Below are 26802 nucleotides of genomic sequence, written 5' to 3' on the forward strand. Positions count from 1 at the left end.
AAAATAGTATTTGAAGATATAGTCAAGGAAAATTATCCTTAAATTTAGGAATAAATTGATTTATACATTGAAAAGTTAAACTATATTTTAGGAAAACACTAAGACTTTTTTGCCTAAATTATTAAACTGCATGCAAAAAAATTGGAAAATTTCAGGAAAGAGGAAGTTCCAGCAATCCATCCATCCATCCACCTTTCCATTGATTCATTCAACCATCTGTTTATGACTTGGAGAGGTAGTAGGATATAATTGGAAGTATAGAATATGTATATGTATGGGTGTTGGAGTATTTCTTGCATCTGCCAGTTAACTGGAGGTTCGTTTGACAAGTTCTCTAAGTTTGAAGCTTGTTTATCTAAAAAAAAAAAAAAGGTTCCTTTGAGTTTGTGAAATTTTGTTTGGCATAGCCTCTTAGCAAATGCCAGATTCCTTTTGCATTGCTTCTGGTCACTCTTTCCCGTCTATCAGTCCTTCTTCCTTCCTTCCTCCCATCCATCTATCCAAAAAACTCTCATTGGACAGATATTTATACTAAGGGTTTTCTGGATACTTACTAACTGCTAGCAGCTCCTTAGTGTGAAAACATGCAGCCCCTGCCCTAGCAGAGAAACTCAACTAGGCAGGAAGGAAGAGAGAGACAGTGGAGTTTTAGGTCAGAAGATGCATAGATTTCTGCAAAGAAGCCCAGGTAACCGTTCTTTAACTGTTCATGTTAGAGGGAATTTCTTGGTTTCTGGTTGCCCCTCTCTTCTTGTTTCGATTGTCAGAGTGACAGGATTGCTCTGAGTCTCAGGAGCCAGCGGAAGAGTGTGTCATCTTAATTTTGCCTCCTCCCACCTCTTCTGCCTCTGTTCCCTCTCCCACCATTAAGTGTTCTGGCTCTTTATCATGGCTTGGAAATCAAGAAAGACACTTTGGAATTCAATTAGCCACACAGTTGCCACAGCAACGAAAGCATATAAACTTAAATGATTTATACACATAGACAACACTTCAGAAAAGAATAAATTTAATCCCGCTGCTGGGAATGAAATGGATTGTACAATAAGAAAATTGTATTCTTCTCTCCCTGATGAGAGGCCTCCAGGTCTTAACGTGATGGGGAGAAACACTGAAGTGGAGGAAGGAAGGCAGCCAGATTGTCGCTCATGCTCATGCCAGAGATTGGGGTTCATGTGGGGCACTCAGCCCTGCTCTGCAACTGCCAAGGCGTTCTGAGCCAGGAACTCTGGCTAAAATGGTGCACATTATTCCACAAACCTCAGGCACTTCTCCCCACAATGTGACATGCTCCTGTCTTACTAATACTGTACATGGGTTTATACACATCCACACCCACAAATCCTGCAATTGGCTTCACATTAAAGTGAGATCCTTCACAGAGACACAAAGTGCTTAAAAACAACAACAACAACAACAAAAGTAACATCAACAAATAAGGTATTTTGCAATAATTTCTGCCTTGTACCTGTCCTCACCCAAAGAAATTACATGACCACTGCAGCCCACTGTGGTCTGGGAATGAAATGGACTGTACAATTCAATTAGCCTAGGGATACTAGGGATACTTTTTAAGGTGGTTAGATAACCACTCAGAATGTGTCAGAGGTTACAGTACTGCTTACAAGAATATATTCAGTCTTGATAGACAAATGTACAAAAATAAACAAAAACAGTATCTTAAGCTATTTACCTTTTATTTTTCATTTATTTTCCAAATTTTACCTACATTGACCCTTTGCAATCACCAAAAAAGAGGAGATTTTAGATTTTCTTTTATTACACACTCCTACCAGTTGAATAGATAATAATTATGTTAATTTACAAAACACAAGCAGTACTGTTGATCCATATATATTCAAAAATAATAAAGCATATGTACTTTTTCTATTTTGGAAAAAACATATTGAAGTTTTAATGTTTTCTCTCCCACCTAAATGAATCATCTTATACCCCACTTTGGAAACGAGAGTTGGAGGCAATTCTTCAAGAAGAATCGGGATGGTAAAAATGAGAGTCACAGAAAAGAGCAACTTTACTAAAACTTCCAACATCAGATCCTGAGGGTCAAAGGATCAACATGGAAGATTATGAGGAAACTGGGCACAGTGTATTTCATAACAATAGGTAGGAAAAAATGGGGCAAATTGTAGGCAACCCTATCCTTGATACCACCAAATCTCCTAGAGTCCTTGAGATGGGGCAGGCAGAAGGAGAGACACAGGAAGAGCCCTTTGGGTGATGGGCCCCTGATAGCCAGTTGGATACAAAAGTGATATCTCCTCCACTCTCTACCAGTTGAATAATTACTATGGCCCTCTTCTTCAATAGGCCAGTTTCTCATGAGAGCTATTCATCAATAGGGAATACTGGTGGCCACTGGGTGGTCCAACAGATGGACAACCACCTCTGCTAAAGAGACTTTTCCAAGTTCATCCAAACAGCTGCATCTGGACAAGTCCATCTTTGAGTGCCCATAATATATAAAACCACTCCCCTTTACCAACTTGTATGGAAAATAGTACCAGAGGATATCTGGCACTCACAGGATGAGAGTGGCTGCATGCTAGTAAAAGACCAAACCCATTCATTGATGAAACTCTAGAGATGAAACTACATATCACTCAAACATCAATAATCAACTTTGACTAATTTCACATTGCTGACTTTCCAAACTGCCTTAAGCAAGAAACTCTTTTTTTTTCTGTATAAATAATTTTTTTCAGTAGTGGACATTTATACTATGAATTGGCACACAGAAGCTCAAATTTTAAACAAAACCTCACTATGAAATTTATATATAATGCCTAATACCCACAAACCACATAAGTTAAATAAATTAAATTATTTGGGAAACAAACCAAACTGTTGTAATTTGTTCATATTTGATAATCCAAGAATTTCTCCATTTCAGACAGTTCTTTCTCCAGTTATGTGTGAACTTGGAAGTTGGGAAAAGTATTTGGATCCCTACTCTACTTCACATCAGCTCTGTAGTACAAAATCATTTAACCTCTGAGAATCTGTTTCCCCATCAGTAACCTGGGGATAATATCACCCTTGCTAAATTGTTTTAAGATATGTAAAAGCAACATATTTTTTCCTATCTTGCATCATGCCTAGGACACAGCAACCACTCAAAGTGCAGTGACTTTAATTATGGCAATTAGGATAAATGAATGAGATTTCTCTGTACATGTCCCTATACTTGTGCTTTTAGAATTCAAATAGAATACATGCAACCCCTATATGTATTTTAGAAGGACAGGCAATTTTTTCCCACTCTCCACTCATTGGGGTTGGGTTATTCTAGGCCTGGAGGAGAATTTTGAGCAAGGCTAGAGGGAATCGGAATTGAGAAGACTCAATGGATACTTGAAACTTCTTCTTCCCCCACCAATTAGAAACAAGCCTCACTGACTGGCCAACAAGATGAACATGGATTAAAATTTATATTTTTGCTTCTTTTTGTGGTAAAACACACAAAAATCCTGCCATTTTAACCATTTTAAGTTGTATAACATGGCAGCATTAAACACACTCATGGTGTTGGGGAAACACTACAATCTAGTTTCAGAACTTTTTGTCACCACAAATAGAAACAACAAGCTCATCCACTTCTCCTTGCCCCAGCCCCTGGCTACCACTGATCTGTCTGTTTCTATCATTTTACTGACTCTGGACATTTTGGATGTTCTTATTTGTTTGTTTGTTCTTGGTTTATTACTTCTTTTGCTTACCATAAGCTTTCCATAGTTCCTCTATTTTGTAACAGTATTAGCACTGCATCCTCTTTTACAGCTGAAAATATTCCATTGTATGGATATATCTCATTTTGTTTATCCTGTATTTGATTTTAACTCCCACTAACATACATAGAACAGTGACAGCGACTCTGTCACTCTCCTCTTCTGAACATCTGGGCAAGTGTCTTAACTTCTCTGGGCTCCAGGTGTTTTGCTTGGGTAATGAAGATAATGGTCACTGTCAAGGTTACTGGGATAATGAAATGATGCTTACAATATAAATGTACAGAAGATATCTTAATCCGTTTTGATTTGCTTCCACATTTATTAACTTCATAAACATTCTTTTTTAAACTAATTCTTTACTATATGACAGCAGAATGCACTACAATTTGTATCACATATAGAGCACATTTTTTCATATCTCTGGTTGTATGTAAAGTATATTCACACCAATTTGTGTCTTCATACATGTACTTTGGATAATAATGATCATCACATTCCACCATCCTTGTTAACCCCATGCACCCTCCCTTCCCCTCCCACCCCTCTGCCCTATCTAGAGTTTGTCTATTCCTCCCATGCTCCTCCTCCCTAACCCACTATGAATCAGCCTCCTTATATCAGAGAAAACATTCAGCGTTTGTTTTGGGGGGATTGGCTAACTTCACTTAGCATTGTCTTCTCCAATTCCATCCATTTACCTGCCTCCATAAACATTCTTGATAGAATCAATGGCATGGAAATTGAGGGCTCCCAGGCAGAGGGTAGGAGGAAGGACAATCTGCTCAGCATGCCATGCTGGCCCCAGGGCAGGACTGGGCCCCGTGCCCAATCCCTGCAAGCTGCTCCCTTCTCCATGGGTCTAACAGGCTCTGCGTTTATCCCTCTCCATGCTGTGTGCTGAAGCTTCCTGAAGCTCTCATCAGGTGGCAATACCTGGAAGGCTGGCAGGGTTGAGGGGAGCTGCCCTGCCCTACCCTCTTTCAAAGGCGACAGCAGCTAGCTCTGGAACTGTGGCCTGCCTCCTGCTGCCCCACACTCAGCTATCCTGGGGACTGAACTCTGAGGGCCAGCTGGGAGGCAGCTTCCGTCAGCCTCTATCATTTCCCTCCCTGCAGTCACAGCATTCTTTTTGGCCAGGGCCACCTTGGAAAGCCCAGGAGAAGAAACATTTCCAGGCTGTAGCTGCATTGAGCAACCTTGGCCAGGGTCACCCATCCTAGGTTGACGGATGGACCAGCCTTGCTATTCTGTTCTGATTTGCCTTCATTCCAGCTGCCTAATATTATGCTGCTTCTAGCCTTCACTGCTCTGGCCTATTTGACCACCTTTGGCCAACTGGGCTCTGGGGTACTTTGCAGGCTGCAGTACTTTCCGGGTGCTATTTCTCTCAATCCATCTCAGTCTCCAGCAACTTCCCAGCTGCTATATGGAGTAACAAGGCCAGACATGGCTGGGTCAATTGCAATTGAATATGTTCCTTAGGATAGGGTTGAGACCTAGAAGTTGGCTGAGCCACCAAGCAACACTGGCATAGATCCAGGTATTGGGAAGTAGGCCAGGCCACTGGGCAGAGCTACCTAGAGGGCACAGTGATGGAAAACAGGTGGTGCAGAGGAAACGGTCAGCCAAGAGTATGTGAGATCAGACCCTGCAGAAGGGCAGAATGTAGTGTGAAGAAACCCACTGTGATGGTTAATTTTAGGTGTCAACTTACTGAGCCTGTAAAGCATTATTTCTGGGTGTGACTATAAGGCTGTTTCTGGAACAAATTTGCATTGGAATAAGTAAAGCTCAGGAAAGAAGATCCACCCTCACCCATTGTGGCAGGCACATCCCATCAGCCTGAGAGAGCATAATGGTGGAGGAAAGACAAATTTGCTTTCTCTGTCTAAAAATTGAGTCACCTCCTTTTCTTGCCCTGTACATCAGAACCCAGGTTCTCTGAGCTTGAGACCCCTAAACTTATACTAGTAACTTCTCACCCTCCAGGTTCTTAGGTCTTTGGTCTTGGACTTGGAATTATACCATTGGCTTCCCTGTTTCTGAAGCTATTGGACTTAGACCAAATCATGCCGCCTTTTTTCATGGTTCTCTACTTTGCAAAGGCCATGAGACTTGTCACTCTATAATTATGTGAGCCAATTCCCCTAATATTCTATCATCTCTCTCTCTCTCTCTCTCTCTCTCTCTCTCTCTCTCTCTCTTTCTCTCTGTCCCTCTATCATCTGCTTGTCTCACTGGTTTTATTTCTCTGTTAAATGCTCCTTTTTAATTTTTTTTTAACTCACCCTAGCAATCTAATGCCCAGGAAGTCAGCATTCTCAAAGCTCCAAAATCTAACACTGAGGTAAAGGCAAAACTCTGGTCCCAGTGGTCAGCTGGTAAGAACTGGCTGTGCATGTGTCTGAAGAGCATGATTATCAGGCAGAAATGGATTGTCCATACCTGAGGAGCAAGAGATGATGTAGGACCTTGAGGCTTCAGGGAAGGTAGAGCTCTGGTTGTTAGAACAGGTTGCCACAGAGCTCTTCAGCTTCATATCTGTGGCCAAGTTGGAATTAAGGGCGAGGGCAGTGCTGAGCTTCTGAGTATAGCTCATAGGTCACCAACTGAGGAATACATGAACTCAGAAACTGGACCTCCTGTGGAGCTTGACCATGGACTGTGGACTCAGCTTCATTTTTGTCCATTCATTCCCTGCAAGCCTTACTGAGCACCTTTCCTCTGTGTTAGTTTTGTGCTAAGCTTTCCTGTAGCTAATGCAGTCATGGGGACTTCTAGTAAGACAAGATCACATTTTTCTGTTTTGAGGATTTAGGTACAAGTCCTTCTATCTGCTCTACTTCAAGCTCCTTGAGAGCACATCCAGGGTCTTAGTAATAATTGTATTTCAAACAACTGGGCACACAAGAGGGTCCATGAATGTTTGCTGAAATAAAAACATTTTATGTAGTTCAAACCCTTTACTTCCCAGGCTCACCCTGATCAATCTTAATTCAATTTCCAGTCAGGGTTCGTGCATCCTACCAGTCTGTCTCCAGTTTTATCCAGTGCGCACACACACACACACACACACACACACACACACACACCCTGAAAAACTGGACTCATTTGAACAGTTGTGGTTCTCAGGCATATCCATCCAGAATGTTGAATTTGGAAATACTATTGACTCTGGGTAAGTATTCTATTTACTTGAGGTTTCAATGTTCTTATATGTGAAATAGGATACATTTAATAGTTAAAACAGCATAATATGCCATCTTATATATCTGTATATTATTATTTTATATATTATAAAATAATATAATATCATAATAAATAATATTATATATTATAAAATAATAATATTGGTCTTAATTAGCTCATTAGCCTAGGAAGATGCCTATATGATATATAGGTGTGAAGACATTTTATTCATTAATTTTTGTTTATTTCTGAAAGTGCATATACTTAAGATATATAACATGATGTTAACATATATAGTAAAGTGATTACTACAGTCAAATTAACATACCCAACATCTTACAATCATGGTTACCTGTCTTTTCCTTTTCCTTTTCCTTTTCCTTTTTCTTCTCCTCCTTCTCCTTCTTTATTAGTTAATTTATTTGTTTTGGTAAGAGGACCTAAAATCTATTCTCATAGCTTATTTCCTGTATACTGTACAGTACTATTAACTCTAGTGCTCATGCTGTACAATAGATTGCTAGGCTTATTCATCCTACAAAATTTTACCTTTACACACCTTAAACTGCTTCTTTCCACCTTCCTTCTTCTGAAACCATGGTTCTCTATTTTATTTTTTCAGATTGCACCTAAAAGTGGGATTATGCAGTGGTTTTCTCTGGGTCTGGCTTACAGCATTCATGATAATGTTCTCTAAGTTCATCCACATTGTTGCAAATAATAGTATTTCTTTCTATTTGAAGGCTGAATAGTATTCTAGTGTGCCTGTGTGTGTGTGTGTGCATGCACACTCTCATGTGCATGTCACAATTTCTGTATCTATCTGCCTATTTGTGGAGACTTCAGTTGCTCCTGTATCTTTGCTGTTGTGAATAATTTGGAGGTGAATGTGTGAAGGCAGATATCTGGGGAAAATGTCTTTTCCCTACCCCCTCACTTTTTTTCCCCTTGTTAGCAGTGCTGGGGATCAGACCCAAGATCTCACACACACAATCAAGTGCCCTACAACCAAGCCCAGAGCCTAAATGTTAAATAAGGTTACTATTTTTTTTAAATGAGTTGTGTGGATTCATTATATATTTTGCATACATGGTTCACACATTTTTTTTCTCCCAATGCAAAGGCTGCTTTTTTATTTTGTCAGTTGTTGCTTTTGCGGTGTAGAAGACTTTTGATGTGTCCCATCTAAAAGATGATTGCCCAGACCCACATCAAGGGGCTGTTCTGTATGTTTCCATCTAGGAGTTTTATGGTTTCAGATCTTTATTGTGGGGACATATTAAATGGGAGAAAGCACACATAATTCTATGTATGCACAGTGGATTTTTCTTTTTGATTTTGAGGTTGTTCTTCTAGCTTTATGCTTCTGGACTGCTAGGAAGGGAGAACTTCCATTGCCCAAATCCCCCGGTGAATGTCCTGAGTGCCACCTGTGCTAATGTATGCACATCATCGGGCACTCAGAGAGCCACAGGAAGGGCTACTGCTTTCCTTCAGGACATCAACTCTGTCTGATTTGTCTGTGCTCCCTGAACTGAATAGACTAGGGCCTTACACAAAGCACTCACTCACATTTGCTGAACTGAGGTGAAATGCAGACCTCCCTGACTCAAGCACGACTCCTCTATCAGAATGAACCAGAAAGATCTCAGTTTTCTCCCCTGAGGTTGAGGATCGCAGAGCCATCGAGGGAAGGGCGACATACCGAATGAGCTCCTTGCCCCTTAAGAAATGCATACAAGTGAGCAAACACAGTGGAACAATTGCCATGGGAGCCAGGAAGGGCAAAACAGCCCCAAGAGGGCCCCGGTTCCCACGGGAGGCAGGTTAATGAGGTCCTTTGGCACTGGGCCAGTGACTCTAGCCAGTTCCCTCAGGGGATGAATTTGCTGAGTCTTGAGAAAGGAATCAGTGCTCTGCAGGAAGGCTAAGGTGGATGAGTGCACATGGATGGGCAGACATGGCTCTCCAAGCCAGAACTGTGCTGCCAGCAGGGGTGTTGGCCCCACCTCAAGGCCCTGTGCATTCTTCCTGTGCGGGCATCACCTCCTTGGCCCAAGCAAGCATCCACAGGACCTCCTTGTTTTTGTTTTAAAGAGAGCCCCAGACAGCAATGGTGATTGTTTCCTGGCAAACAGAACAGGTCCACAGTTCCCTATCTGCAATGCTGAAATGCAAAGCTCAGAAAATGGAAACTTCTTTCATAACTTAATTGGCAGCAAATTCAACTTGATCTGAACGCCTCTGACTGCAACCCTTGACCTTTTCTGGCACAAGGTTACCCATTTAGTGTGACTATTCATATGTTTTGCTGCAGGAATATTTATGTGTTTTGATTATGGGTGCTGCCTCAGACCCCACCCCCCTCTTGGGCATGCTGGAACATGCAAGATGTGCATGCACTTCCTTCCTGAAATCTGAAAAAAGTCTGCAACCCTGAAACACAGCTGGCCCCGAGGATTTCAGATGAGGAGCTGTGCAGGAGGTCTGATTACTTTCTGTAATTTTCCATTTACATATCAGCAGAGAGGAATAACATGTTCATCCTTGCAGTCTGCTTTAGCTGGTGCCTCTAGTGGTAAGGAACAGAGGATGCTCGAGTGACTTCAGAAAAAAAGAGTTGTTTGTTGTAAAAGTACCTTTTGTGGGGCTAGATGAAGAACTGAGAAATCATCATGGATGGAACAGCTTCCTTTTCTCTTTCTCTTTCTTGTTATTTTTTTTCTTCCACTCTCTCTCCCATGGGCCTGCTACGTGAGATCTCTTTTCTTCCCTCCCTTCCTTTTCTCTTTTCTTTTACTGGCTCCTCTTCTTGTTGCACCTCTGCTCCTCTCTGAGGATCTACTCCTTTCTCTCACAGCTTCCTCAGTTTACTCATCATTCTGGTTGTTCATGAATTTGGCTTTTTAATCTCTAGTTATATTTTCCTACTTCATGTCATCATGCTTTTTGTTGGCATGTGCTCCATCCTGTGTGCACACAGAAAGTTCTATGTCTCCGCTTGTCATTTCATGCCAGATCTATGGAAGGGCTACCCTGTTACGTGCTAACCCTGGTATTAGGGAAGCTCAGGTAATACAAGTTGCAGCTGCCTATGTTTGACCCTACAGCAGATGTTGGCATTTCACTTAGAAGAGGGACATAACTGGAAAAATTCCCAAAGTCCACCACATGGCCCAAACTCCAACATTGCTAAGGATGCCAAATAGAACCAGATTTTGGAAATATTTCAGGAAGCACCTGTACTCCTGCGTGTATCTTTCTCATTTTTGTCATCCTCCAGCAGAGTTACAAATACTCCAAACTTTCTAGATATTCTAAGATTGTAGCACTTCTTTGTTTGGTCAGAGACAATGCCTCTTAGACTCTTCATTGCAGATATACCCCATCTGGATAAGCACTTGTTAATTCACATCCAACCTTACTATCCTGGTTCTTCCCACGACAAAGGAAATTGAGACCATACAAATCCCAAATAGTTTCTTCAGTCTGGTATATTTTTAATATGTATTTGTTAGAGATATTCGAGTAAATATACCAAAGAAATTCAGAACCAATGAATAATGATGTCTCTGTGACCATATTTACTGAATTTCAGTAACTCCTACAAATGCAACCACTGAAAGTGAGGAGAATGGATTTTGTTGATGGAGTGGATATCACTGGAGTTATTTAGCGGTACAATGAGGAGGAGGTATGTGAATCTATGTGTAGAGCCAAAGCAAAGAAGCAGACTGAGATAGTTAGGGTCTGGTGAACCTGATTCTAGAAGAGCCTTCTCCTCCTTCCCCAAGTTCTGGCAGACATGGGAGACAAGTGAGCAGGTGGGACAAGGTCAGAGGCCAGATATCTTGGAAGTGAGCAGGGCAGGTCCACATACTCATCTGTGTCATTAGAAGGGGATTGAAAGGGAATCCTCCCCTCCGTGGAAGGCTGGAAGGCTTGCTGTGTCAGCAAGAGCTGTTTAAATAGATTCCCTTGCTGGCAGGGTGCTAATGAGGTGTTAACACAGGGGAGGGAAACAGGCTGGACTTTCTGGGAGAAGAAGTAGATCTCTTCCTAAGTCATCAAAGAGTTGAGTTAGGAACCCAAGAAGGCAGCCCTGCCCACCTGCCCCAAGTCAACCTGAAGGTCCCTCTCAAGGGAGTTGAAGAGGACAGCGTGGATGCTCTAAGAAAGGATTCTCTTGTCTCACAATTTTAAAATAATCTTCCTCCTCATTCTTTAGAAGCCAAAGTGCTAACTACTGCATTCTGGACCACATCCCATCTGAGACGCAGCCTGCACACAGAGGGGCAGATAGGGCTCATCCCTCATTCCCAGTCTTCCCTCACATCATAGAGGTGGGCTCTGGGGTCCATTTCCTCCCAGAGGGACTCCATTCCCTGGGCCCCCACTCCTTCCTTGCCAGTGAAGCTGCAGAAGACATACACTTCCATAGCTCTAAGTAGATTTAAAAGACTTTAAAAATATTTTTAAAATTCTCTTCTGGAAGACTAGTGCAATACCTTTGTTCATGTCTCTTCATTTTAAAGAAGGATAGAAAGAGTTGGCATCTATTGGATCAAACTATATGAAAGTCCCAGTTTTGTAGGTCAAAAGCAATTTTATACAGGCAATGTCACATCTGTCTGGAGCTGGGTTTTAGGCTGGAACTCAAAATGCTGAGTGTTCTCAGGGTAGGGTATATGAGGCACTGGCTAAAGGAATCATAGGGATGGGGATAATAGAGTGGATTTGGAACTTAAGAAAATTAATAAGGATGATGACACAGAGAAAGTGGCAATAATATATAGAGCTAACATTTACTGAGTTCTTACTAGTTTCCATAATAAGACTCATAGAGTTCTCACAAGATCCCCAGGAGGTAGATTGTCCAGATGGGGAAACTAATGTGCAAAGAAACTAAGGAACATGCTCATAATTAGCTGTAGGGAAGCCAGAATTTGAACCAGGGGTTATGTGTCCTGAAGGCTGTGCTGTCTTCTAAGATTTGACAGAGAAAGAGGAACTGGTTTGAAGACAAGATGTTTCGAGCCCATCTGATACCCTGTCCCCAATTCAAGCTGATGGGATCCCCATGTGACCCATTGCTATCTTTCAGGGTCAGTTTCTCTTTCCCCCAGCATGCCTCTTCCTCCCCATGAGGGAGGAAGATATCCACTCCATCAACAGGTTAGAACCCTGTTCTAGCATCAAAGTCAACCACAATTCATTCATTCATTCAACAAATGTTCACTGATCATCTATTTTGTGTAGTAACAAAAAATGTTTATTGCTCATCTATTTTTTGTAATGCCTGTAGAATAAGTCAAGGTGGTTTTCCATAAGGATCTCATCAACCAATTAAAGAGACAGATGTGCACACAGGAAAGCTCAAGAGAGACTTATACAGCCAATGACTGGATCCTGTTCATAAGGAAGGCCTGGCCATGAAAGCGCATGGGTTAGGGCAGGTGTTATATAGGAAGGTGGGGCTTCTGTTGAGTCATTTTTTGAAAACATCCAATGAATGTGAACAATAGACAATGGAGGGAAGGTGTCTTGGGTGATGGGCACAGTGTGTGCAAAATCTGGGGACCAGGGAAATTCCTCTTAAGTTTGGGGTTTCAGCAGCTGCTTTGATAACTGATGCCACAATAATGTTATAGGGCCCACTCACAGGGAAGAAGAAGCATGGTGGTTCCATTAGCTTAAATTGGGGACAGGGAAGGATTTGGGCTAAGAGCATCTTATCTTTAAACTGGTAGCCTTTGTCTCTACTAGCCAGAGAAGTTAGGGACTCTGAGAAATAAATGACAAGAGGCAAAGATGAAGGGAGGCTATATGGTCATTTAATTGTCATGACAATTCCATTTCACAGATGAGGACACTGAGGGACAGAGAGATTTAATAATTTGCTCTACGAGACAAAGCAAATAAATTGCACAGTGTTAAACCTTGGTTATTGAATTAACTCTGTGGATTGTTCCCAGTATTCTACAAGTTGCCCCAAGGAAGGCTGAGAGAAAAGAAAAGAATCTGCAGTTACCTTGTAGACCAATTAAAAGGCAATTATTTTCATAACATAACAAGCCTTTGGCTTATCCAGGGATCTGCCCAATGTTATGTTTAAATAGTAGTAACTTCATATCAGCCTCTCCCAGCAACCTCCCTCCTCAGACATTTAAATGTGCCCTGATAGATCACAAACTGCTTGTTTAAAAGAGAGAGAGAGAGAGAGAGAGAGTAGAAAACCATAAAATCAAAGTGTTAAAAGCCTCCATCAATTAAAGACCAATCAGAAATAAAGAGGCATTAATGCTTTATGGGAATTATTACAGAAGTAAATGAGATAATGTAATTTCATTGACAAAGAAAAAAAAAAGAAAAAGAAAAAAACACAACTGTCTGTTCTGGGTGTGGATTTCTCTTTCACCAGAGTCGCCACCATGGCCGGTAAGAATATACTGAAAGGAGATTTGGATCCAGAGCCTATGCAATATGTGAAATTGGAATATGTATAATTATTCAGAAACACAGCTTTGGTGTAAGATGAGGCAAAGTGTTGCAGTAATTAGCTAACAGCAACTCTGACTTCTTATTAGAAAGAAGTGCCATGGCTCGGGCCATTTTGTGCGCCAAAGGGGACTTGACTGGAATAAGTGACATGTTGAAGTGACACCCAGCATAGTCACAGTCCTAAAGATCCCAAACACTACGAGGGGGGCTGCATGTACTGGGACAGCCCTAGACAGGCTTGTTCCAGAACAAGTATGGATTTTTGCTTCCAAAGTGGAAGGAAGAGCAAACTGTTCTAATGTAAATCAGAAATAAAAAAGACTTGAGTTAAAGGGCTCATCCTTACTAACCATCTGGAGGGCATCAGGAAAGTCCTATACCTCTCTTGATCCCTAGTCCCCAGCCTGTTATGGGAGTAGAGAGAATTAAATGCTTCCTTGGTCCCCTCCCAGCTCTGCGATTTTATGATCTGTGACAGGCAGGTGTGTTGCCAAAGGTCTTCCTGGGGAACACCCTCGTCTGGGATGGACCTTTGATCCATCTGGGACATGCTCAGATGTGATCCATCTTGGGGCCGCTGGCCAGCACGGGGACACAGCTACTGTGGGTTTTTCCACTTAAGGACTGGAAAGAAGTGATCTATAGAAGTCAGACAGAAAAGGACATAAGCATCAGGGGAAAAGTTATTGGCAAAGGGAGACACTTAAACTCCTGAAACTGGAAACTTCGAGGCAAGGACAACAAGGCCTTAAAACAAAAGCACAGCATCGGCAATCTGCACTTGGCTGGCTTCGCTGAACTTTGGCAAACGGGGGAATGGGCTGCCTTTGGAGGCACAACAGGGTTAAATCCCTTTCTTATTCAATTGGTAGTGTGTGCTCCTCAATCTAACCTCTCTGCACTGATCCATGGACCCCTGTCCCTCAACTCCTCCTACACACACACACACACACACACACACACACACACACACTTCCCAGGTCCTTGGTAAGGATTATTGAGTGTGTGACTTTCTGTATTAAGCAGAAGCTATTTTTATTATTGGAAGCTGTTCTTCCCATCAATTCTCAATAGCACAGGGTAGAAGAAGGTCTGCTTTTTTAATGAACTGTTACAGGTCAATTCCAGAGTCAAGAAGAACCGAGGAAGTTCCTTTTCTTTCAGAGGACATCCGGCGGAATACACAGAAAGCTAATGGACATGTCTCATTGCTCTTGGAGAAGGTGACAGTAGTTACGATGTCAGCAGCCGCTCTCTATAGTGTCTCCTCTGTGTGGTGCTCTGAGGTGTTTCCTGCTGGTGGTGAGGCGTTCCATGTCCATAACGAAGGCTGAACTTGGTTGCTCACAACTGCACGAATTCTATGAGAGGGAGAAGAGACATTTCTTTTTTAAGGAAAGTGCTTCTTGAGGTTAGCAGTCATAAAATGTGGGTTTAACTAGGTAAGAGTAGGTTGAGGCTAAAAAGGAGTTCAATTACTGTACAGAGTAAAACAACAGGCCCAGGAGGACTGAGATGGGGAATGGCACCCATCAAATAGAAAAAGGTGGAAGAAAGGAGATCAGCTGTCTACTGGCATTTTCCTTTATGCTGTAGTCTCATCTAACTGCGGGTGTCACTCTACAGTGATAGTTCTCAAGGGTACAGTGGAGTCACAATTTTATCCTCTATAGAGCACATGCTAATGTCTGGAGACATGTGTGGTTGTCATAATTAGGACTCAGGGTGCTATTGAATCTAGGGGTAGAGATCAGGAATGCTGCTAGACATCCTACAAGACACCAGAGAGCCCCACAACAAATAATTATTAAGCTCTGCTCCCAAGCTTTGGTAAATGCTGTATACACACACAGCTTTGGGTGAGCTGAGCTTTAGGAATGAAGGAGAAGGGGCTGTTTCAGACTGAGGCTGAGTTGAGCGGTGAGAGCAGAGCAGCCACAGGCTTGAGCCATCATCTGTCAGGATTACTAGTGAGTCGCCCAGGAGGGCGACTTAGAAAGGCATGGAAATATGAATATGGTGTTCAGAAGTGGCAGCAAAACCTCTGTGGCTTACTTGGCTCCAGGAATCTTTGGGATCATGTCAGTGGCTCTGGACTTCCCCTCCCTGTGCAGTGGGTGACCTCTGACCATTATTTCTGCATATTAATGGAAAAAAGGATGTCTTCTAAATCCTACAGGTTTTGAGGACACTGATTTAAATACACACCGACTCTTTTCACCGCCACAAAAATCTTGCAAGTAGGTCTATTGACCTCACTTTACAGTGGAGAAAACTGAGGCTTACAGCAGTTAAGTAGCTTTTTTTTAAGTTAAGTACTTAAATGGTTAGTCAGCTTTGCTTTGCTGTGACCAAAAGATCTGATGAGAACAATTTAGAGGAGGGAAATTTTATTTTGGTTCACGGTTTCAGAGATTCAGTCCATGGTTGGCTGACTCCATAGCTTTGGGCCTGAAGTGAAGCAGAACAACATGGAGGATGGAGGAAGGGCCTGGTGAGGAAGGAGCTCAGGACCTGACAGCTAGGAAGGGGAAGAGAAAAAGAGAGAGAGAGAGAGAGAGAGAGAGAGAGAGAGAGAGAGAGAGAGAGAGAGAGAGAGAGAGAGAGAGAGACACAGAGAGAGAGAGAGAGAGAGAGAGAGAGAGAGAGAGAGCTTTGCTTACCTGGAACATAATATAAACCCCAAAGATATATCCCCAGTAAGCTACTTCCTACAGTTCCTATAGTTAGTGCTCAGTTAATCCAGATCAGTAATTATCATTTCACCTCTGAACATCCTTGCATTGTCTCACATGTGAGTTTTGGGGACCTCTTCATACCCATCTCATAACAGTTGGACATCACAGAGCAAGTTTGACTCAGAGGTGGGATGTGACCCAGGTCTAGGTCCTGTGGACTGGCGCTATCACCAGGTCCACACACAGGGCTCCTTGCAGAGGCTGTTTTGAGTGGTGTCCTGGATGGCAGAGTACATGGTTGGTTGTGAGCTTCATACCACTTGCACATTTGGCAAGATGATTGTCAGGATTTTAAGAAACACTTTAAATGGGGTTATTAAGTTTCAGGTGTTTTATAAAACAACCAGATTAGTTTTACTCTGGAGTTTATGTGATGGTATTATTTCTGAGTCCAGTTCCTTTCTTCTAACTTTAAATTACATTCTCAGCTTCATAAAGTTGGGAGGCAGAGACATTCATTTCCAGAAATGAAGGCTTCTGCCAGGAAACAGATAGGAGGGCCATTTCTCTGTGGGGAAAGAAGGGATGTGTGTTGGTAGAGATCAGGGAAGACCTGCTACCCAGAATACCCAGATTTGGTTATAATGCCAAAGACTAATTTGCTATCAGAATTAATCAGAAAAATTGCTCCACCAATGAAAATTAACTCTACATTTTTCTCCCACAAAGTGATGTGACTAATAACCTATAAGTCTGGTGGTGGTTTCCATATTGGACCTTGTGGAATCTCACACTGAGGCTGAGTTGAGCCTCAATCTCTCTTGATTATATATTTTTACAAAAAGCTTTTTTGTCATTACCCCCTGCCCCTACCTCCACTACCATTCTCCATAACTTTAATCTAATTATTTAATTTGTTGATTCAAAAACAACTAATACCAGTATATTTCCAGTAGTGTTTCCAAATGAATTTACTATTCACATAGGTACTACGGATATTTGGAAGACTGCAGCTTGTATCTACCTACATAAGGACTTGCATCTTTTGGGAAGTGAGTCTTCCTGGTGTGGCTTCCCCTCATTGTTCACCCAGGCCACACGATCTATAGGTCAACAGCCTGATAGCTTTCAGCTTTGAAACTCTACCTGTGTCCCCAGAGCATATCTAGCTTGTAGGACCTTATATGGCTGGTATGGGTTGTCATAATTGGTATATTTTGTTATACCAATTATAAGTGATATTTGCACTCAAACTTTGATTCTTCTTAACTCTTCTGGATCTGGATAAGAGACATCAAAAGAAAAGAGAACATCTTCTTTCATGCTATAGTTCATTTTAAATATTAATTTAGATGCATTACCAACCCTTTCTTTCCTCATCTATTGCTCTGTAACATAGTTTCGGGCTTCCCAACCATGGAACTCTTTAACTTTTTAGGTCATATACTTTTTTTGTTGTTGTGGGCTGTCCTGTGCATTGTAGGGTGTTTAGTATCATCCCAGGTCTCTATCTATCAGCAGCATTTCCCCTGTAGTGACAACCAAAAATGTATCCAGGCATTTCCATGTATTCTCTGAAAAGCAAAATTTTCCCTAGTTAATGAGCCATTGCCCTATGGCTTTACCTTCTACAATCATATGCCTTATGCATGTGGGGAAAACTAAACCCTTCCAATAATAGTCTGCAATTTCCAAGGTTTTCAGTTCTAAAAGCAAAGATTTAGGATAGGTTGGCAAGAACACTGCACTTGGAGTAAAACCTGAATTTGAATCTGGATTTTGCCATATATTAACCAGGTAAGTTAAATTCTCTGAGTTTCAATGTTCCTTCCTATGAAATGTGAATAATAATAATGGCCTTGCCGAGCTGCTATGACATTAAAATGAAGAAAAACAGGTAAACCATCTAGCCCTGTGCCCAACACAGAGCAGGTTCCCAGTGAGAGCTACATTTGGAATTGGATTTTTTTTTTCCACTGAATGAGTTGCCTGCCACCATTGCCATTCCCAATATTATGTGAGCAGAAACTTGTTTGAAGAGTATGTGTATTGTTAGAAATTAGCTAACCTAATTGGTGGGAATCCATTTCTGAAGACCCTTATTTCAAAGTGCAATTGGAAACTCCTAATGTCATAGAATCTTAACCATGGAAGGGGGAAGAAAAAGCAAACTTTTTTCCCAAAGATAAGTGAGTTGTTTAAGTCAAATTAACTTGCATGACTTCGGGCATCCTCACGTTAATGACTGACTCACTTGGGGGTTCTACCCAGTCCTGGTAGAAGACCATGATCTTAGTTTGCATTTCATTTCATATTTAAACTGCAGTACTGTGGTCACTGTGAGAGGGGATTCTTCCTGGAATGATTCATTTCGATGGTGTGAACTGCCTGAAACATGCTTATCACACCCAGGGAGGTCTGGTGTTAGCTCTTCTCCAGGCCTTTATGGTAAAAGACACATCTTGCATTTGCTAGAGGCAGGAGGGCCAGATCTTCCCTGCATTCTAGGGAGGCCCTGTCTCAAGTTGGCTTCCTGGGCAGGAAATGACATTCACTGCTTTGACTCTGAATCATCTTGCTAGTGGTCTTGCTTTCAACAGTGAGATCCCACTTTTTGGATGGGTGGACAAAGAAATAGTATGGATGCAGAATTATATAGAATGCACAAAGAAGGTATAAAGAGAAGAATATGGATTTTGGAGATAAATAAATGTGATTCAAATACGGACCCCATTACATAACAACTGGATGACATGAAGCACTGATCCATTCTATGCTGTGGTTTCCTAGTGAGTGACTCCAACATTCTTGGTATATTTTGAAGCTTAGAGATAGTGTAGGCATATACTATGTACACTACCTATTCTACACAGTAGGGAAGGGATAAATAGAAATTCCTAATACCATTAATGTGACTCTAATTGTGTTTGAAACAAAAAGTAAACGGCATGAAGCTTGCTTACATTTTTTTCCATCTGGTAATTTATTAATATGTAAGATTTTTAGCAAGCACATCCAGAGGAACACTAGTTTAGTTGTACATGTACTGGGCTGCTTTCAATGAAGTGAGCCTATATACCAGAACCTGGAAGTGAACAGGAAAATCTGGGACACAAAGACTCCAAAGCAATGCCAACAAAAAAGATTGTGCTAGCAAAGCTTTGAAGTCAACTTTGTTATGACCTCAATTGCGTTGGCTCTCAGCTCTTCTCTCGGTACTGTTTCTCTCCTAACTCTGATTTCTACCTGAAGCCCTCCTGTCTGCATCTCCGGATCCCATGCTGCAGAAAATCCTTTTACAAAGACTTTTATCTTCCTGAAGCGGATTGCTTAGCCAGGGAGCATTAATAGATGGGATTGGAGGTAAACTCCAGCTCTCCATGTACATCTGATTTTTAAAAAACCAACTATAGGTTTATTACTTCTGGAAACTATAATTGACTGGTTCTGTCAAAGTACATAATATCTCAGGATCTAGCTTCTCCCTTATGTTGGCAGAAAGGCATTTGTCAAATTCCAAATGTGTTTGTTTCTCAGTTTTTCTCTACTATTCTACTTATGAATTTGAAGTCATAAATGAATGCTTAAATATTAGAGGAAACCATGTATGCTGACTTCTTTTGCAAAGTACAGGGGCCATAGAAAGAAAGAGATCCTTTTGTCGGAATTTAGAACAGATAGAGAAGTCAACTGGTCTCTGTATCATCATATGTAAGAATTGTACCTAGGATGATGCAGCTAGGGCTTGTAGAAGATTCAAACTTTGGAAGTTGAAGGGATTGGGTGTTTTCTTTTCTTTTCTTTTTCTAATATTTTATTGTGAAAATTTTAAATTATACAGTGAAGTTGAAAGAATTTCAAGGTTGAAAGAACACCTATGTGTACACCATTCAGTCTCCACCATTAACATTGTTATAGTTACATATTACATTGTTATAGTTACATTTCATGTTATATTTCTGTCTATTTTTTCATCCCTCTATCCATCTATTTATCCATTTTATTTTGGTGCATTTCGAAGGCAAGTGTAATATCAGTACACTCCTGTAGATATTTCAGCATTTATGTCATGATTGTAGTTCAATATTTGTTTATAGTATTTTTTTCCTTTTAAATCCAATTTACCTACAATGAAATGCTCAAATCTGGAGACTACATGAATTTTGACAAATGCATATACTTGTGTAGCTTAAATTCCTATAAAGATACTGAATTTAGCTAACATCTCAGAACATTCCCTTGTCAGTAAGACATTGCTTTTACCTTCCAAAGTAATGACTCTTTTAGTGATTTTTCATGCTGTGGATTGATTTTGCCTGTTCTTGGGCTTCATATGAATGAAATCTCACAGTATAGACTTTTTGTGTAAAATTTATGTCATTAAGAATAATGTCTTTAAAATTGATTTGTGATATTGCATTTGTAATCTGTTGGTTTTCTATTGCTAGGTATTAGTACAATATGTGAAAGTATTTCCACATGCTTATTCATTCTTCTAGTGATGGATGCCTTGGCTAATTCCAGTTTGGGATTATTATGAAACAGACCCATGACTGCTACAGTACAAGTCTTGTTGTATACATATGTTTCAATATCTTTTATATAAATACTTAGTAGTGGAAATATTGGACTGTAAAGAAAAATTTATAATTTGTTTCTTTTACATTTATGTCTATGATAAATCTTGAATGAATTTTCTTATTTGGTGTGAGGCAGGGGTTTGAGGTCTAGTTTTTTTCCATATGGATATCTAATAATTCTAGCATCATTTACTAAAAAGACATTTTTTTATACATTTGTCAAAAATCAGATCATTAGAAACTGTGAATCTGTTTCTGGGCTTTCTAGTTTGTTCCCATTGATGAAGTATGGATTGAAGGTTTTTTATTTTTTATATATTGCCCAAATTTTCCAATACCTTTTCTTGAGTTGTCTTAATTTAAGTGCCAGAGGAAATGCTGTAGTTTTAAGTTCATTGGTGAGTCAATGAGAAAGGTTAAATTTCATCAAACAAAATTTCTTATTCAAGAAACTAGGAAAAGGTGAATAAACATTCCAGCTCTCTTTCCCCTTGAAGTAGTAAATTAATACAAAGAAAGATAAGTCCCAGGCAGGTGGTAATCCCAGTGACTTCTGAGGCTGATGTAGGAGGAGCACAAGTTCAAGGTCAGCCTCCGTAAGTTTGCAAGACCCTCAAGCAATTTAACAAAATCCTGTCTTAAGAATTAAATAAATAGGCTGGGGATGTGGCTCAAGCGGTAGCACGCTCGCCTGGCATGCGTGCGGCCCGGGTTGGATCCTCAGCACCACATACCAACAAAGATGTTGTGTCTGCCGAAAACTAAAAATAAATATTAAAAAAATAAAAAAATAAATAAAAAGCACAGAGGATATAGCTCAGTGGTAATGTGCTCTTATAGGTTCAATTCACACACAAACACACACACACACACACAACAAAAGAAACAAATTTGATCGATAGAACCAAAATGTGTTTCTTAAAAAGACCAATAAAATAAACAAATCCTTGGCAAATAAACTTAACGAAAGATGAGATAGAGCATAAAGATTTAAGTTAAATAGGAAATAATGCTATGGAAGAACTGAAAATTGTAAGTGTATCCTTAGTAATTGCAAATATAGATGAAACATGACTTTTCAAGTAAATATACATTAACATAATTGGCTTATTAAATAGGAAACCCAAGTATATCAGTGAACATAGAAGATTTAAATAGTCAAAGATTTATCTATAAAATTGATGTGGGGCACAGACAACTTTGCAGATGTGTTCTCCAAAACACTTAAAGGAACAATAAATCATGTGTGACATAAATTTTCCTAGAGTTACTGAAAAATATGGAAAGCCAGATAGCTCATTTGAGAGGCTGTTTCATCCTAATTCCATACATAGTAAGGATTACATGAAAAATAAAACAAAACAGTAGTTCATTCTCATTTGCAAAAATAGACACAAACATATTCAATAATATATTATCAAATTTATTCAAACCCTGTATTAAAAGGATACTCTATCTTAACTAAGAAAGCAATAAAACGATAAAGCAATATTAGAAAAAATTATTTATGTAAATCACTACACTAGTAGACAAAGGGAAAAATGACTTGCTTACCCCAATTCACATAAAATATTTATTCTAATTCAACACCCATCTCAAGGAAATAAAAAATCTACTAATCTTAAGAAGGCTCTTAGAAAACTAGGAATGCAAAACAATTCCCTTTATGAGATCAAGGTATCTGCTGGAAACATCAGCATTGTACTTAGGGCCTCATTGAGTAAAGTAAAACAACAAAAATAAAGAAAAGGTTTCAAATATGGGAAACGCAGAGACAAAAGTATCCTTTTACCGCAAACAAAATCATCATCTGCTTCGACAATGGAAAATATTAGAGCAGAAACATTTAGAAAAATGATTCCACATCAACAAACAAAAAATGGGCAGTTTAGAAAATAAATAAGTGGAAGGCACAGCGTGTGAGAAATGCAAACTGTTGTTGGAGGGGGTAGAAGAGGGCTGCAGGAATGAGCAGAGAAAACCTAGTCTTGATGGGAAGATTCAGCATTGAAAGAATGAGAACAGAGACCGAATTTGTCTATAATTTCAATGCAATCCTAATAAAACCCAAATAAGGCTTTTCATGGAACTTGACAAGCTGATTCTCAAATACATAGGAAAAGGGAAAATGTAGATCCAAGGCAGCATTGAAAACAGACAATGAGGGGAAATAAGCCTTAATAGCAGAGCTGGATTTCTCATGAAACTAATGAAGCTTGAATCTCAAGATCCCTTGCTTGCCTGGCCCTATCCGGGGCGTCCTGGGAAGTACCTGTGTGCTGACATGGTTGTGTGATTTTGTAAAAAACGGTCAAACTGAGACTTCCTAACCGTATTTCTATTTCTGCTCTAGCTTCCCATGTCACTCTTGAACTTTTGTCCAGTGGTGATGGAAAGGCAACAGGACAGGTTCAGGATGGGGATGGTGGACACAGTGGCCATTGCTGGAGGCTTCTCTATAATGGGGTGGCCTTGCAGTAAGCAAATCACAAATGGAAATTGTTGTGAACCTCATACATCTACCCCAAACTCAACTTCTTCAGCTAGAGACCAAATACACCATCAAGGTTTTGCAAGTTAGTCATGAGATTGTCAGGATTCTAAAATTCATGTTGAAGACAGAAGCCAGAAAGCAAATGAGATGCAAAATTTATAGTCAAGTTGATAAAAATTGAAGATGATAAAATTTATAGTGAAGTTGATAAAACATTTTTAAAAAATGTAATTTGGAAAGAAGTTCTAGAATAATTCAGTGAAAGATACTGTAGGCTTCTGATTTGAATGGGTATAAAAGAAAATTTCTTTTGTCATCTTTATATAATATATAAATTTATTAAAGAATAGGAAAAGAAGTCAGAGAAAAAATGAAATAGGAAACTGAAGCATTATAGCTGATTTATAAAAATAATAGAAATCCTGTAGATACTGAGGAAAAAATTGAACCAGAAATTGTAAATCAATTATAAAGATATTTACACTATTTTACTCAATGTCATAATTATCAAGAGAAAGATGTTTTAGATAGAAGTTATGAATAAGCTCATATATTAATAATTCAAGTAATGAAGATGAGCAAATCACAGGAACACACTGGAAAAATAATTACATTTATTGCTGATTTGACAAAATACATCAAGATCAACAAAAATAACTTAAACCTATAATTTGCTACTGAAACAAGAACATAACTCACTTGAAACTAATGTTTGAAATATGATATGTCAAGAGCCTTGTAATGATTTGAACAACCAATAAAAAAAATATATTCAAACTATCCAAAGTCATCTATAAATTCTATGCAATTCCTATTGAAATTCAAAAGGCATATACTTCACAGAATTAAAAAACAATCCTAAAATTTCAATGAAAAACGAGCAAACAAGAAAAAAGAAAAAAAAATTCCCAAGCAATATTGACCAAGAGGAACAAACATCAGTTTCAAATTGTATGGCAAAGTTATCATAGGCTAAACATCCTGTATAATGTATAAATAAACATGCATAATTGATCAAAGTCCTGTTGGTATTATTATTTTGAACAAAATGTAATATTTTAGCCAATTAAGAATGAGAAATATCAAAATAAAAAAAAAGAATATTAACATGAAACTGGTTAACAAGTGCTGTCAGTTCAAGTCTTTCAGAATAATCACAACACAAGAAAACTTGCTCTGAAATTTTACTGCTTAGGGTTGAATGAATTTAGTTAGACGTTTTTTCCAAATTTGACAAAAAATATCCCTCAAAACTTTTGCTTGGCATTTCCAATAATAAGGGGGTGGTGCAGAAAGACACATTTTTAAAAGCTGTCAATAACAAAAAAAACCCCTAAATATCAATTAACAGTGTTCCAGGAAAGTTTAAATAACTTTTTTATTCTCTCTAAAGAAAATATTACAGCCTGACACTGTGGTGAATCCCTGTAATCTCAGTGACAGTGACGAGGGAGGATGAGGCAAGAGGTTCAGGAGTTCAAGGCTGGCGTTAGCAAGTTAGCAAGGCCCTACACAACTTAGCAACACTCTGTCTCAAATAAAAAATAAAAGGGTCTGGGGGTGTAGTCAAGTGGTAAAGTGCCCCTGGGTTCAATCCTCAGTACCAAACAAACAAAAAAAGAGAACATTAACAAGTGGTTGTCATGTGAAGAAGGTGATAAATTATTTATAAGACCAAAGATGGAGGGAGAAAATATTACATAAAGGTGTGTCAGAAAGTTAATCAATAGGGTCATATATTATTTCTCCACATTTTGTGATGTGTGTAATATTTGCAAAGTCTTTAAAATGTGTAATTGCTTGTGATCTTTTCATTACTCTCAATGGATAATACCCTTTGTATGTATTTTTCTTATTATAATTTAGGATTCCTTGTTTTTTTTTTTTTTAACAGAGCCCTCCAAGTTATATCAGGTTTAGGTCCCACAAAACTAGACTCTTCACTACTTAATAGGTATCAAAACATTTATAAACTCGGCATGGCAGTGCAGGCCTGTAATCTCAGCAACTCTGGAGGCTGAAGCAGGAGAATCATAAGTTCGAGACCAACCTCAGCAACTTAGTGAGACTCTCTCACAAAATAAAAAAATAAGAAAGTCTGGGGATACAGCTCTGTGGAAAAGTGACCCTGGGGTAAATCCCTAGAACTAAATTAATTAATTAATTAATTAATCATATTAATCATAAAAATAAAAGCCAAAACAAAACATAAAAACCGAAACACTTATAAAACAAGATTAATTTAAACAAAGTTGTTTGTTTACTAATAGATCAAGAATAATCAAAATTGTTTTGTTTTGCAAAGACAGTAATTGTGTGGGTCATGTAGTTTCTGTTCCATCCATTCAACTGTGCCAAGGGAAAGCTGCCATAAGCAATACGAAAAAAAAACAGGGGCTGTGTTTTAGTAAAACTATTTGCAGATATGGAAATTTTAATTTCAGATGTTTTTAATGTATTTGAAAATATCATTCTTGCTTTTTTTTTTAATTAAAAATGTTAACCATTCTTAGCTCACAAACTGTATAAAAACAGGTCTTGGGTCAGATTTGACCAGTGGGGCTGAAATTTGCTGACCTCTAGAATAGGTAAGCAGTTCAACAGAATAAGATAATACGAGTCCTGAAAGACCGTATAGGGTATTTTTATATGATAGATTTTGTATCTTTAAATCAGTGGGAAAAGGATGAATATTCTAACAGGGAAGAAAAAAATGGGCTATCCATTTTGAAACAAAAACCCTCTATAAAGGTAAATTTCAAGAGAAATTATGATAAATAAAAACCTCAGAAATAAGCCCAAACAAACCTTTCCTATTTTGAGACTGATTTATCTGAAATATTTGTTAAACTGTAAGGGCTGATGACACAATATCTTTTTTAAAATTTTTATTAATTAGTTATACATGACAGTAGAATGCATTTATACACTTTGATATATCATAAATAGGTGGGGTATAATTTCTCATTTTTATGAGTGTACACGTTGCAGAAACATATTGGTCATGCAGTCACATATATACATATAGTAATAACATCTGTTTCATTCTACTTTATAATCCCCTCATCCCCTCCTCTTCCCTCCCAAATTTTGCTCTGCCTAATCTAAAGTAACACTATTCTTCCCTAGTGCCACCCACCCCCCCTGCCTTATTATGAATTAGCATCCGCGTATTAGAGAAAACATTCGGCCTTCGGTTTTGTGAGATTGGCTTATTTCGCTTAGCATGATATTCTCCAACTCCAACCATTTACTGGCAAATTCCATATTTTTACTCTTCTATAAAGCCAAGCAATATTCCATTAAGTGTATAAACCACATTTTCTTTATCCATTCATCTATAGAGAGACACCTCTATTGGTTCCATAGTCTAGCTATTGTGAATTGAGCTGCTATAAACATTGATGTGGCTGCGTCACTATAGTATGCTGATTTTAAGTTGTTTGGGTATAAACCAAGGAGTGGGATACTGTGTCAAGTGGTGGTTCTATCCCCAGTTTTCTGAGGAACCTTCATACTGCTTTGCATAGTGGTTGCACCAATTTGCAGTTCCTCCAGTATGAGTGTATGACACTAATAAAAAAATAACTATAAATAACTTGTAAAAA

The 26802-nt window shown here is 39.2% G+C and overlaps 1 protein-coding gene across 1 annotated transcript in view; it reads left to right on the top strand.

The window, feature by feature from the left end:
* Ntrk3 (neurotrophic receptor tyrosine kinase 3) overlaps positions 1 to 26802 on the top strand; it is a 424455-nt gene that overhangs the window by 397224 nt on the left and 429 nt on the right. The gene's annotated exons all lie outside the window — the stretch shown is intronic.

Source organism: Ictidomys tridecemlineatus, chromosome 5 (genome assembly GCF_052094955.1).
Source record: "Ictidomys tridecemlineatus isolate mIctTri1 chromosome 5, mIctTri1.hap1, whole genome shotgun sequence".
NCBI classification, from domain to species: Eukaryota; Metazoa; Chordata; class Mammalia; order Rodentia; family Sciuridae; genus Ictidomys; species Ictidomys tridecemlineatus.